At 45.4% G+C, this 15563-nt stretch overlaps 1 protein-coding gene across 1 annotated transcript in view; it reads right to left on the reverse strand.

Annotated features, from left to right (window-relative positions):
* The window catches only part of Myo16 (myosin XVI), a 351974-nt gene that overhangs the window by 171368 nt on the left and 165043 nt on the right, over positions 1–15563 (reverse strand). The window lies entirely within an intron of this gene.

Raw genomic sequence — 15563 nt, forward strand, 5'->3', positions numbered from 1 at the left:
GAAAGGTAACTGTAGGCAAGTGCATTCCAGATAAGGCTTCTGAGTAGCCCAGACCTTGAAGAAGTGCAGATGTAATTTCAAGAAGTTGAACACAGTCACCATAGTGTTTTAATACAACCCACCCTTGAGTTTGTTTGTGTCCGGGAGGCTCAATTTTCATTGTCAACTCAGCCCTTGGGCATGGCTACTAGGGAGTTAGCAGAGACGATTAGCTGAGCAGGTGATACCTTCCCTGAATGTAGACAATAACCGGTCTACGGACCAGGAGTCCACACTGAATGAAAGGGGGCGGGGGAGGATAAAGCCAGGCACATGCTGGCATTTCCCTGCCCTCCTCTTCTTCACTTGTGGAGACATGGGGAGGGGTCTCAGATGCACACTTCCGTCCCCATGGTCCATACTTCCTCACCATGATGGGTTGTATGCTCAAACCCTGAGCCAAGACACATCCTTCCTCCCTTAACTCACTTCCTGTTGGGGACTGGATCACAAGGACAAGAAAAGCAACCGGCACAGCCTTGGTCTGCCCTCCCATGTCTGCGGACACCTTCCGCAGTCACCTGCTGTGGTGAACTAAAAGCCAGATTTTAGAAATGTACTCTAGACAAAGATGTCATTCTTCTGGCAGAGAGGAAAAAAAAGTGGTTTCATGTGTCCTGGGCCAGAGGCACAGATTAGGAAACCACAGGGTGCCTTGTGATTGCCATACATTGTCACAGAGGGAGTGACAATCTTGCAAGTTTGTATATGGCATATGAATCTTGGGGTGGGGCAGGGGAAGCCACAACAAAGAAAGCAGACCAGACTTGTGCCCCTGGCTTTGTGCACATGTTCATAAGGCTAGTTCTGACTGTTTCAGGTTGAAGACCATGCAGTAGTTGGCATGATTATCTTCTGCCTCTTCTGCAAGTGGATGCTGGGTCTTCATCTTTGGAGTACCCACTGTACAAAGCAGTGGTGGGGAAGGAACCAATGTGGGAACAGAGGATCCAGGACATTTTCATTTCCAGGTGATGGTTCTTTCCGTCTTGGGTCTAGTCAATGCTCCCCCTTGCTTGACGTCTGTGTCCTTTTGTAGGTGACCACATGGCGATGCTTGGCTATGGGAGTAAGGGTTGGTGATCGTGTTACTACAGTGATGACTGTCAGATCTTGTGCCAGAGGAGGACTCATGCCCACCACAACCCAGCACAAGGTGGAAAGAAGGGTAAATTCAGAGGTATTTCAGAAGTTCATAGTCCATTTTCAGTAAACCTTTGGCTCACAGAGGCGAAGGACAGTCATCAAATTCTTAAGACCAGGTGAAGAGAAACTTAAAAGGTAATAATAATGATAATAATAATGATAATAATAATAATAATAATAAAATCATCATATGGTCTGGTTTGAGAGCCAGTGGTTCAGGGAGACGGATCAAGGCAGAGTACATGGTAGGGATAAAAGGCCCATAGGCTGGGTAGGAGGTGTTCTGTGATCTTCCAAGAAGAGGGGTTGTTACTCACCATGAGAAAGCCATGTTCCCGTAGCTGGGAAAGGCTGGCCGAATGGACAGGCGAGAATGGCTTTCAGCGACATGCTACTCTCCCACAGAAAGTCACTGTGTGTAGAGGGCCACCGCATCCCAGGCAGGAGCTACACTCTCCATGAAGCTGTTACCTTTCCCCAGAGCTGGACCTTCACATACATACGGTGGAGCCGCTGGAGGGTTGAGCTCACACGGTCACAGTGACATTCTGATCGGCAGCCTTCAAAATTCACCTACTAATCAAGCCAGACATGCAGATGCACAGATGAAATCCCAGCCCTTGAGAGGCTGAAGCGAGAGGACTGATCATATGGTAAGACCTTGTTTTAAAAAAAAGAAATCCAAAATCTATCTACTAAAGATAGCCCTTTCAGTTCCACTAAGAGTCAAAGATCACTGGGCCCTGCGGAATTTATCAGCATCATCTGAGCTAAGGAGGGTAATTCAGAGTTTGCCTTATGCATCCTGGAGTGTAAGACTCCATTTCCAAAGACACCATATCCTGAGGATTATATAGAGCTACTGGCTCATCCTACAAGGGAGGTTCTTGACCACCACTGGTCCACTAGCAAAGTGTCAGAACTTCTCATGGAGCGGAGCCTTCTGTAACTCCTTCATCTTATTTTACTGCTCCTTAGAGCCTTACTGGTATGGTAAGATTGTTTGCTGCAGGGAGCTGTGCCTATTTTTTGCCACAGAGGTGACTCTGCTTAGATGCTTGGTGAAGTCAGGGTAAGCGCTCATCGTGTGCCTCCAGGCTGCTCACGGGGGGGGGGGGGGGGAGAGGGGAGAAAGGTGAAATGTGTCTGTGTCTCCTAGCAGGTCTCATGTTCACAGAGTGAGGACCTAAGAGAGGTCACTCATGGGATGGCTTGCACGTCTACTCTTGCAGAGACCGTCAGGATGCTTTGGATCTCAGAGTGAGTTCTCAAGTGTTAGACTCAGATTCTGTGGTTTCTCAGGAGCATCTCAGGGGCTGTCACAGACCTCAGTGTTGACTGTCTGGAGGACAGCACCTTGGCAGGGTTGGAGCCCTTCCGAGAGCAGGAGTGGCTCTGTTGGTGAGAGGTAGCCTCTTCCTAGACTTGCTGGATCTGCTTTATGAACATAGCAGATCAATAGTCCACGGATACTCTGGGAAACACTGATCAATAGTCCACGGACACTCTGAGAGACACTGATGATCAATAGTCTACGGACACTCTGGGAGACACTGATCAATAGTCCATGGACACTCTGGGAGACACTGATCAGTAGTCCACGAACACTCTGGGAGACACTGATGATCAATAGTCCACGGACAACTCTGAGGAGACACTGATGATCAATAGTCTACAGACACTCTGGGAGACCACTGACCAGTAGTCCACGGACACTCTGGGAGACACTGAGCTCCTGCTGTCGTCCTCCGTCCTCCAGCAGCTCCAATGAGCAGTCCAGCTGGAGAGCGCTGGGTGGTGAGCAGAGGTGTGGACGTGGTTGGAATGCACTTCCTTTGGAGCCATACTGTAGCACTGGGAGGTATGCTGTTCCTGTACTTCAACCTTGCTCCAGAAGCCAGGCTTACCTTGACTGTTCTTCATTTAGTCTTTTGACTTAAACAAACAAACAAAAAACCAGTCCACGATCCGTGGCAGTCAGTGGAAGAACCATATTGGAAAAGGTGAGGATTGGTAAATCTGGAAGAAAATGACCCATGCTGTCCTTTCCACTTCAAGGAGGAAGCCGCCTGAGCCCCGGGGTTTTTCAAACTTAGTGCAGCCAAATGCATACACTCATGGGTCATGAATCCAAAGAGCAAGCCATCAGTCAATGACTGCTGAGCCTCTGTGTGCTGACGATGGGGAGGGGCAAACACAGCTGTTGAGAAAATTGAAATTTACAAGGAGAAGGCATTTCACTTAAGACCGCCCTCCCTGTTAAGTGGTAGCTCAGGATAGCCCAGGCCCTCCACTGATTAACTCTAGAGGTATGAAAACCCAGCCAGCAGATTAAACCACTGTGCACACAAATCCACTGCCCCGTCCTTAGATGCATTCGCACACGTAATCGGCGTGTTTCCGACACACTAGCCTCCGGCCTCAGTCAGGCTGTGCAGGTATTATTATCTTGGTCCTTCTATCATCATCCGTGTATGACAGTTGTTTGTCCCTTCCTGCTAACTGCGTTCTAACTCAAACCGTCCTTTTGCATTTTACTGTCTTCTTAGCAATAAATGCTAACACATATATGTATAATACTACATACGCATCCCATTCCTCCGAGCTCCCCCCATTCTCCCCTTCACATTTTTCTCTCCCCATTTTCCCTTGGCCCAGTCTCGCCCAACCCTCAGTTCCCAATTTTGCCTGGCGATCGTGTCACTTCCCAATCCAGGAGGATTACTATATCTTTTTTTGGGAGTTCACCTTCTTATTATCGTTCTCAAGGATCCCAAATTTATAGGCTCAATGTCCTTTAATTATGGCTAGAAACCGATTATGAGTGAGGTACATCCCATGTTCATCTTTTTGGGTCTGGGTTACCTCACTCAGAATAGTGTTTTCTATTTCCATCCATTTGCCTGCAAAATTCAAGATGTCATTGTTTTTTTACCGTCTGAGTAGTTATTCTAGCATGTGGACTGATGGATCATGCGACCAAACCCGTCTCTCTGAATGTGGCCAACAGGGGGGGCTGACTGAGAAAGCAAGAGACATTGGCGCTGGGCTCTGATTCTTCTGCATGGACGGGCTATGTGGGAGCCTCTCGGGCTTGGTCGATCGCCTTCCTGGACCTGGGGGGAGTTTGGGAGGACCTTGGACTTGGCATTGGAGTGGGGAACCCTGATGGTTCCTTGGCCTTGAGAGGGAGGGAGGGGAGGTATGGGTGGAGGGAAGGGGAGGGAAGGGGAGAGAAGAGGGGCGGGAAGGGGCGGTAAGGGGAGGAGGAGAGGAGGGAGGGGAGGAGGAGGGAAGGAGATGGAAATTTTTAAATATATAAAAAAAATAAACCATGCGAACGAAAAAAACAACTACTACATTACGCCGACTACAGGTTTGCAAATGTACTTGTTACTAGTTTGTCACACCAGATCCCGCCCACTCCTCCTCTCGTGGCAAGAAGAGTTTGTCACCAGCTTCATTCAGCTTTCTGCACCTCTGCATGGTTGCACGGTTCACCCACTTTGCACCTTCTTTGATCAGTATTCTCCTTGCCCACACCCGAGGCTCGGGTGGGTCTTAATGATGTATTTTTAAAGGAAAGCATCAGGATATCTTTCACCAATCTAAAGCAGGACATCGCGGGACAAGAAAGTCTTGGTCATCCTGGAGGCTTCAGAACTGTGGGGCCCCCCTGTGGGCTGACGGATCCAAGTGCTGAGGGACACCCAGGTCACACTGAGAGGCCATGTGGGAAGCACAGGCATGAGACTAGCTACTGCAATGCACCAGGCAGCTCTCCTCACGGTGGCTTCCCGCCAGGCTGCCTGTCACTTAGCAGCAATTCCTCCAGTTCACTGAACGTGTTGGCAGCAGCGGCAGTGGCACCCGGTTAGGCAAAGTCTCAGACAAGGCATTTCCAGATGCAAAGAATCAGAGGACAGCCTTACCCTCAGGCAACACTCACATTCGGAAATGCTTTAGTGTAATCCCAATTTCACAGGGAGTAAGGAAATCGCTTACATAAAGCAGAACTGATTCAAAACCCTCCTTGCTTTAAAACAAAACCCTCATTGCCGGAGCCCCATGGTTTTATTTTAAAAAACTGTCTTTTGTGCATGTGTGTATGTGTATGCTAACAGGAGCCAGAAGAGAGTGTTGGATTCCCTGCAATTGGGGTTACAGGCACTTACGAGCCCCCCACATAGGTGATAGGAATCAAACCTACTTTTTTTTGGAAGAGCCAGCCCAGTGCTCATGACCCATTCAGCGCCCCCTCCCCCAACCTACTTCACTAGAGGACACACCATTTGGAAAAAAAGCAGATTTTGGATAAAGGGCAGTCAGCCTTCACACACCCCAAACCCCTTCCTTTTGTGCGGTGAAATGCGAACCAGTGTTCAAAATCTCACTCCTCTATCTATCTATATCTAGCTATATATCTATCTATTATCTATCTCTATCTATCTATCTATCTATCTATCTATCTATCTATCTATCTATCTATCATCTATCTATCATCTATCTATCTATCATCTATCTATCATCTATCTATCTATCTATCTATCTATCTATCTATCTATCTATCTATCTACAGAGAAAATGCCAGTCTGATGCCCGTTGTCAGTGTAGAGAATGACAGGCCTTGGTGCCTAGCCTAACTCATATACGTCAAGTTCAGTATAAGATAACCACAGTCAATGTCCCTTCATCATGAATCTCAGCTGCACAGCTGAAGAAGCCAGGCTTGGGTGGCTGTGTCTCAAGGAGGCAGTATGTACAGAGAGAAAAACCCAGACCAACTCTAGCAGGCTTTGTATACTGTGTGCAGCCTCCCTGATCAAGAGACATTTACAAAGCAATGGTGTTTAACTATGGTTACTGACATAGCCTGCTGGGACTTCTGAGACTGGGGCTCAGCATGGAGAATAGCGTGGTTACAAATGGATAATCCTCCTGCCTCTGCTTCCCTAGGGCTGTTGTACATCACCATAGGTGGTTTTTAGTTTGGGGCCAAGATAAAGACTTTCTGTTCCCCATTCTTATCTCTCTGGAGCATTGTTTATTCTGACCTGACTTCCAGTATGCCCCACTGACGGGCACTGAGCAGGACAGGTCACAGGTACTGAGAGGAGGGTCAGCAAGGGTGACAGGAGCTGCCCTGAGTTCTGTCCTTTGCATAAAACAAACAACACAAAACAAAACACGTGCTGTTTGCACATTCCTGACTCGAAAAAAGTCAGGAAGTAGGATGCTGGATATTTATCTGCCCTAAAATCAAATTACTAATTACTTGGAAATTTTATTGAAACAATTTGGCTTTCAGATGCTATTCTCAAAGACTACAAGAGCCAGCATTAAGGAGAAACCCCCTGACATTTGATGCTAGGCCACTCAGGTTTCCACAGATCAGCTGTGCCTCCTATAAACCCGAACCGGGACCCAAATAGACTGGCCTCCCTTCCTTGTACGAGCTGCTATTCTTGAAAACAATTCACAAACATTAGGATGGATGTTTAAATTCAACCCTGATTTGTCCAAGGTGTCTGGCAACTTTTATAATAAGAACAGCACGTTCTTACAGCTGTCTGTCATGAGGACCCTTACATCTCACCAGGTGCTAGGGTGCCTGGGGCTGCAAAAAAGTCCTTCCTGTTCCTCTAGACCTTCCTATCAGGAAATAGGAATGCATGGGGGATCATGAAAAGCAGACGCAGTTACAGAGGAAGGGAGATGGAGACACTTGGCTCTTAGAGAAATCACTGTGCGTGTCAGTGTGTGTGTGTTGGGGGGAGTGGAGCGAGAGACTTGTTTAGAGAGCAGGTTTTGCTTCAGATACTTGCTAAATTACAGTTTGGGTTGTCATGGTAATCAGCAGAATGATTTAAACAAGTCTACCCAGAAATAGAAACCACTTGTACTGTATTCATAAAAATCAAAGAAATCTCTTTATTTAATGGAAAGAAAATTCTCAAATTTGAATGAAGGGAAACAGGGTGTGTCAGGTTTGCTTCTCTGATGAACTGCTGGTTATGACGTTTTGAGAAGCTAAAACATGTAGAAAACTCATGGGACGAGCTCAGAGATACTTAGAGGGTAGTTTATAGGCCCGTAGCAAAGAAAATCATTGAAAAACACCAAACAAACATTCAACTTGTAAACTCAGAAAACAGAAAAGCAAGGCTCAAAATGAGCAGAAGTAAGAAGACTGGGAACCATAAAAGTTAAAACAAAGTAATGTGAGACTTGACGATCAAATACAAAATATTTTTTTAGAAACAATTTGACTCACACCAAAGGTGTGCACAAACTAGAAGAGGCACAAAAATGACCACTACAGCTATAAATTAACTGAAGGACTATAAAAAACGCACCTGCAATTGGCATGGCGGCCTTAAAGTGGGTAGTTTTGTAGCAAGCATGTGACTCAAGAAAGAAACAAAATCACATGGTCACAGTCAACCTGATACCTAACTGGGGGAAGCCATTAGGAGCATTGTAGAGAGCAGAGCAACGCAGGCCGCCCCTTGTTTTCGGGAGTGAGGGGAAAGACCTAGAATCTTGTCTCTCTCCATGAAAACAAAAACACACCAAACCAAACAGGGCTGGAGACCTCACAGGGAGACCGAGTCAACATAAAAAATAAAATGGGGGCTGAGGGAGCTCAGTGGTGAAAAGGCTGCCCCTGCAGAGGACCAGTTCTGGTTCCCAGCACCCAGCTGGGCTCACAGTCATTGCTAACTACAGTTCCGTCACCTCTGATGGCTCCTCTGACTTCTGCCACCAAAAGGCACTAGTGTGGCGCACATGCATACATGTAGGCAAACACTTAATTAAAAAATGAAATTAATTAAATACTTTATTAAATTTATTTATTTTAAAATTTTAATTAAATTAAATTAATTTATTTAATAATAAATTAAAATTTATTAAAACTTTAAATAAGTAGCTAGAAATAATTTAAAAATGAAAATGGACTGTGAGGTTGTGGTGTAACAAGAGTAATTAAAGATTAATTAAGTAAAATGGGGAGGCAGCGGAGGAGCAGTGGAATTGACAAATCCAGTACTCATATATGATAGCCTGAAAAGAAGAGCTGGGTAGAGTTGGACATGTCTTAATCCTAGCACTTGGAGGCAGAGGCAGGTAGATCTCTGTGAGTTTGAGGCCAGCCTGATTTACTTAGCCAGTTCTAGGCTATGAGACCCTGTCTTAAATTATAAATAAAAATAAAATAAAAAATAAAACAAATAAAGTCTCATTAAAAATAATTAAACATTTAAAAATTAATTTAAAATATACATAAAGGCAAGAAATGAAATGGTTATCATTATTCCAATAGATAGTTTTTAAAGTGTTTAGATGAGACACAGCAGCTTTTCAGAAAAGATTATCTACCAAAATTTTAAGTAAACATGTTGCATAAGGACAAATAATACTAATGTCATCATTTTGGAAACAAGACAGGATGTACCATCATGCATTCCCAACTGCTTCTGGCAGTGCTGGCCAGTGCACTAAAACAGCAAGAGAAACAACAGGCACAGAGGGAAGAAGCATCCCCTTGATTGTTTAATTAGAAAATACTAAGCTGTGCCATTAAAAATTTATCAGAACCAATAAGAAAAGTCTGCAAAGAATTTAAGATTTCTAGACAGAAGATCAACCTGAGAAACTCTCCATTCAGTATCTCAATAAAATGAACCATAACCGTGTCCATGATAGGAACACCTAGGGATGTCCAGAAAAGAAAAGCAGGAGAGACTCTCTGAATGGATGGGCCGGTAAGCGGCAGGCATTGCTGACCGAGCGAAAGCACAGCAGATAAACACCCTAATGCAGAAGCCACAGCCTACGAGGGACAAGCTCCCATGGGCATCGGTGCATGTGCTTCTGGGCAATGTCCTCAAAGAATGTTTCATGAAAATCAAAGTGAATACAGAATATGTATGAAGGAATAAAGATAACCAAAACAAGGGAGAAAACTCGAATTTCTTAACAAGAATCAAGTCATTACAATGTATGATTGATATAATTTCAATCAGATTAAAACCCGGAGGGTACTGAGCACAGATGTTTAAAGAGCAGGGCTTTTCGAATACTCAAATCAACTATAAAATCATTTCAATCCCTCATCTGGGAAGTAATATTTATGATTTGTTGAAGATCTCAGAGTTTTTAGGGGAAAATGTAAAATAGTCTTGTAATAAGATAAGGCCCTGCAGTAAGGCTAAAATATGCTGTTGTACATCTGCCACGTGTTGCCAGGCCACGGTGCAAGGCTGCCTTGCTGGGAGAGTCGCTGCTCCATCAGAGAAATGCAGACTCATGCTTTGATTGCAATTCTGCCACAGGAGCCCAGCCCAGGGGAATCCTGGGTGTGTGTCGGAGGCTGTTCACAAGCCTGCAGCCCTGCCGACAACTGAGAAAAATGTGGAAAGAGACTTAACCATCTGCAGATGAAGTTTCTGGATCCAAGGGAATTAATTCGGCAAGTGAAAGCAATTCTTTCTTGGCAGGTTGAGGTGGTTCAATCTCGAAACCAACACGGAGTTAAAAACAGCGCAGAAAACAGACCACAGGCTTGTTCTTTGAGGCTTCTCATCACATTGTGTTCTTCTGCAGCGGTTGCGAGAAAGTGGATGGCTGTGGAGCCAAAGAAATACCCGGGGAAGGACTGAGCCAAGTCGATGCCAGCAAACAAAAGGGACTTTTGCTTTTAGTTCTGTCTGTTCCTTCTGTCCTATTAAAAATGGAACGCTGAGTGCTATTCTTGCTACCTCGCGGCTCCAGGTAAACGGCTGCCTGCCATGTAACTTTGTATTCACCTTGATTATTCAAACTTTTCTAGCAAAGAATAAAAGATGACATATGATAATGAAGAATATTACTCATTAAATGGAAAAAGAAATCCTGAGTGTGACTACCTTCATCTTTCCAACAAATGCAAAGCGGGCATTTTATTATTTTTGAGGCATATATTTCTACATCCTTTCCTTTATGCTTTCCTGGGGATGACTTTATGGCTTGCAATCCTGACCGTTTAAATCTTCATTGTCATTCCAGCCAAGTACTACAAGGGGAAAGACCGTTCATAAGCAAAGTAACGCTTCCACCGGGTTTTTACGCTCTAAATTTCCAGTGTTTGCCTGCTTTTATATTTGTTAAATAAGGGCAGACAGTGTACCCTTTCCTGGAGCATAACATATATCATCAAATATGAAATAGTGACCAAATGGGAGTGTGAGAAGGAAGACGAAGGATTGTCTCTCATCACATGGTGTTGCGGATTGAGCGGCGAGGGCCTCATAAACCCATATGCTGGGATGCTTGGTTTCCAGGGAGTGGAGCTGTCTGGGAAAGCTTGGGAAGTGTGACCTTGCTGGAGTAGGTGTGGCCTTATTAGAGGAGGTGTGTTGTTGGAGGTGGGCTCTGAGCGTTCTACCCCCCCTTTCTCCCTCCCTCCCTCTCCCTCTCTCTCTATTTCTGCCTATGACTTGGGGATCTGATGTAAACTCTCAGTTACTGCTTCAGTTCCATTCCATGCCTGCATATCACCATAGTGTTCCCTGACCATGGTGACCGCAGACTCACCTTCTGGAACTATAAGCAAGGCCCCAATTAAATGATTTCTCTTCAAAGTTGCCTTGGCCATGGCATCTCTTCATAACAATAGAAAAATGTAGTTAAGACACACGGTCAAACACACACTTCTTCAAATATGTGTACTGGTTAGCAGCGGGGAGACTGAATAGCTTGAGAAATGCCACAAATATTAGTTCGCCAGCCTTCTTTTCTATCTGACAAGTCACCCTCAGTGCATGATAAGATGAGGGGGTGACCTCATACCTTATGAGGTGACCTGGAGAAAGCACTTGTCATTTTACATAACAAGCTGAGCCCTTCCTCTCTGTCTCCTCTCCCAGCGTTCCCAGGGACATGAGGGCTCCTATGTTGTTCTCTCTGTGGAGCATACACCACGGATCTCCACCATCTCCTTGGCTCAGGTCCTATGCTGGCTGGTTTAAGTCACCTTGACACAAGCTAAAGTCATCTGAGAGCAGGGGACCTCAATTAAGGAATTGCCTTCATAAGTTCAGGCTCATATGTTTGAATACATGGTCTCCAGTTGCTGGTCTCCAGCTGGTGGAGCTGTTTGGGAAGGATTGGGAGGTGTGGCCTTGATGGAGAAGGTGTCCCTGGGGGCTGGCTTTGAGGCTTCAAAGGCCCATGCCATTCCCAGTTAGCTCTCTCTGCCTCCTGATTATGTCTCAAAATGTGAACTCTTGGCTACTGCCCCATGCCGGCCTGCCCGCCCACCATGACAGTCATGGATTAACCCAGTGGAAATGAAAGTAGAAATAAATTCTTTCTTTTATAAGTTGTCCTGGTCATAGGTCTCTTCACAGCAATAGAAAAGTAGCTAGGCACAAACGAAGTACAAGGGGGTTTTTCTTTATCTGCGTCTGGCTCCATGATTTCAACACAGAAAAATAATGTCAAAATCCCTCTCAAAAGGAGTTACAGGCCTATGTCATCTGCATCAGCTGGAGCCTTATCTCTGGGGTCCAGGGACTATAAACGATGCTCCATATTTCTTCTGAGGGTGTTATGGTGTCCTGGGCCTCCCTCCACAAAGAGACAGTCCATCACATACCCGCCTCTCAGACACTGCAGCACCCGCTGTTTCCCAGGACACCGGGAGGGGACCTGGGCGAGAACTGCCCATGGCTGTCCTTTACTGGACTGTGTAAGAACATGTCCCGGGCCGGGTGGGCAGACCAAATTCCGGGAACTCTGACAACAGAACTTGTCTCCCTCTGTCTCCCTTTGCCTCTTTCCGTGGCGGATGTGTTCACTGAACAAGAATGCAGAGATGAAAAGGGGTGCTACTAGGTCACCTCCCCCCCCAGAGCCAAGAAGAACAAGAGTGTCCCTAGAGGTCCCTAGAGTGAACTGGATGGTGGTGGGGACAATAGAAGGGGGAGGTGGGAGGAGCCACAGGGATGCTCTGCCTGTCAGCAGGCTAGGAGAAGAAGAGGTGGTCTGGGAAGCAGACTGTTTGCTGATTTGTTTGGAGGTATTGCTTGTGTTTTGTTGTTATTTTTTGTTTGTTTTTCAAGACAGGGTTTCTCTGTGTAGAGAACTGGAACTATGTAGTCCAGGCTGTCCTCAGACTCAGAGATCCACCTGCCTCTGCCTCCCCAGTGCTGGATTTCAAGGCCTGTGCCACCACCCCTGGCTGGTGATGCCAGTTTTTTAATAGGGATATTGTCATCCACTCCTCCACAACCAAGAAAAACCAATGTCCCTAGAAAGGATTGACATGTGAAAACTGCGGTGTTAAAATGTATTTTTCTCAGAGAAAGGCTTAGGAAGGACTGTGGGGGAGGCTCCCCTCTCACCTTCTCAGTTATTCGCCCTTTAACAATAAAATACGCCTGTTTTAGGTTTTAGCTATTTAACAGGATTTTACCCATAGGCACTAGTGCACATATACCTGGCGGATGATAAAGTTTTAAAGAAATATAAAGCATGGTTGTTGCAGAGGTTCTGGTGTGCTCATCGCTATTGTTATTAGCTCTGTTTACTTCCTTGCATCAGGCCACTTTGAACTAAGCCTAATAAACAGTTCCAAGATGCTCCGAGGCCGACCTGCCTCTACTGTGGCCTAAAGCACCTACGGAGACACACAGATGTCAAGGGCTCAGCAGATGGGAGCCCAGGAAAAGCTGACATTCATCTTCCAGGCAAACACACAGAGAATATGTGTTTATCTCAGTTAGCCAGTCGTCCAACGTACCCTGCCTGGCAACACAAGGTTTCCACAGAGGAAGAAGTCTTTGTGGAATTCAGGGTGAGAAAGTACAATTATTTCTTCATAATATGTTGTGGGATATTTGTTAACTATGCAAAGATATATTGCATTTGTTTAGTTATGTAAAGAAGTCTTTATTTGGGAGCCAGTTGTTGGCCCAAAGAAAAGACCACCTACAATAATACACCCATCTGACTTTAGGAAAGGAGGTGGTCGTTCCAAGAGGAGGCACTGGTCTGCTTTGGCTTTGCTTGGCTCCTTCCATAGTACCGTTAAAGTACAGCTGACCGGCCTCGGCTCTCGCTTGAGATTCTCACAATAGAATAAGTGTGCAAATATTCCCACACCATCGTCTTCTGTGCTCACCACCTTCAACCAGTAGGGTATCAGGGTTTTAAATGTGCTGACTTCTGCACAATTATAGTGCTTTAAAACAAACGGGGCCTGGGAGACCTCAAGAGCCTATCGTGAGGTCATACAAACATGATCTGACCTTCCTGGCTCAAAACGTGATCTTCTTCAGAGTAGGAAGTGCTGTGGGAATTCCTAAGGGTTAGAAATGACCCTGGTGGTTGGTGCTGCTCGCAGGTGGTGCTGCGTGCCTTTACTTCCAGCACTCCAGAGGAAGGGGCAGGTGGATCTCTGGGAGTTTGAGGCCAGTCTGGTCTGCAGAGTTAGTTCCAGCACAGTTAACAAGAGAAACCCCGGCTTGAAAAACCAATCAATCAATCAATCAATCTATCTATCAATCAATAAAAAGAGTTAAAAATGTAGCAGTTTAAACTCTCCCTTGCATTGCTCAGGACTTAAACCCAAATTTGAGTGATTCTTGACAAAAAAAAAAAAAAATGCTAATGATTTCAAGGAGATACTGCCCCTAGAGGTGGAGTGTATAACTCTAATTTGTGATTCATGTCTCACTCACCATGAATGCTTTCTTCATGTAGCTGCTTACCGAGAACAGCAAAAGCTAAGGCTGTCCTCCACTTTTCCATTCTGACACACCAGGCAAAACACCCACCGGACGGGAGGCCGTGTCTCCTCTCTTCACCATATCTAAGGGTTTCCAGTCATACAAATTTAAGACTCTGTAGGATCCAAATGTCAAGTGGAGTTTTCTAGAAAGATTCTGTTGTCCCCAGGTTTATGCATGAATTATACATTAGTTGATCAGCATCCACGTGAGCAAGATTGCAGATATCTTTCTATAAGGTTACTCTGGTGAAGGTACCAGCTGTGAACAGCCATCACATCTATAGGTGGTGGCATCTCATCTCTATTGTCGACTTGACTGGGTTAAGAACTGATGGTAGGATTGTCTTCTGCATATGTGTTGCTTTTACTGGTTCATGAATGAAGCTGCTTTGGCCTATGGTAGGGCATAAAATAGCCAGGCCGAAAAAGAGCTGGGGGGGGGGGGGCAAAGTCAGAGAGACGCCATGTAGCTGCTGAAGGAGAAAGATGCAGCTGCTGGAATCTTTCCAGTAAGCCACAGCCTCGTGGCGATACACAGATTAATAGACATGGGTTAATTTAAGATGTAAGAGTTAGGTAATAAGAAGTTTGAACTAATAGAGCCAACAGTGTTGTAATTAATATAGTTTCTGTGTGATTATTTGGATATGGGCAGCTGAGAAACAAACAAACAGTCTCTGTTTACAAAGAACTGCACGGGGGCATTAGTGAGGTACACCTTTGGGGGGGGGTGTATCTGTGAGACTGAATGGAGAGGAAGAGACTCTCCTGGGAATGGACAGTACCATCCCAGGGGCGGGGCTCCTGGACTTCCCCTTTCCCTGTTTCCTGGCCCACTGACTCCTGAGCAAGGTGCATTTGGCCAAACCCCAACCTTCCCTTGCATGCTGGAGTGTCTCTTCCAACCCAGAACCAAGAATAAACCTTTGTTTCTCAAGCCTTCTCATATTGCATCACAGGGAGGGGATGGGCTGGGAACCACAGACCGACAGAGAAACAAGAGTTGCAACTCTATGCACTGAGGAGCGGGGCTGGAACCAAGTGCTTCTGCTAAGATGCTTGAGCTGCCCTCAGCTCTCAGAACAGTGTGAGCACATGAGTGTTGAGCGCTGCGATTCTGCACAGGTACATTTGATGGGTCCTTAATATCCCTCAGTTCAAAACCTGAAATGTCTATTCTCCTAACTTACCTATTAACTGATGCCAATTTTAATATTTTCCAAGAAGTGGCTTAATTCAGGAATTTGGTAAAGAACTCTAGGACAACAGAAAATATTTCTCAGAGGGTTTCACTCAAAGACAAGTCTGCGAAGACTCCAGTGCAATTTCACTTTCAGATGTCGTCTCAAGGTCATTACCAGTGACAAGAATAATAACAGTGTTTTTCATTGACAAAATGCCATGGAAATCTATAATATTTAGATGATCAAATAGCCGTGAAAAGCTACTTCTTAGAGATGATTAGGGGTAGCCAAGAGCACTGCCACAGGGACCCTTTGTCAAATAACCCATGGCAGAATTCGACACATCATCAAGCTGCTTCTGAAAGAGACGCACGTGGCCTCTCAACTGACTCCTGAGCTTTATTCTTAGACTGTCTTGT

Source organism: Arvicola amphibius, chromosome 4 (assembly GCF_903992535.2).
Source record: "Arvicola amphibius chromosome 4, mArvAmp1.2, whole genome shotgun sequence".
NCBI lineage: Eukaryota > Metazoa > Chordata > Mammalia > Rodentia > Cricetidae > Arvicola > Arvicola amphibius.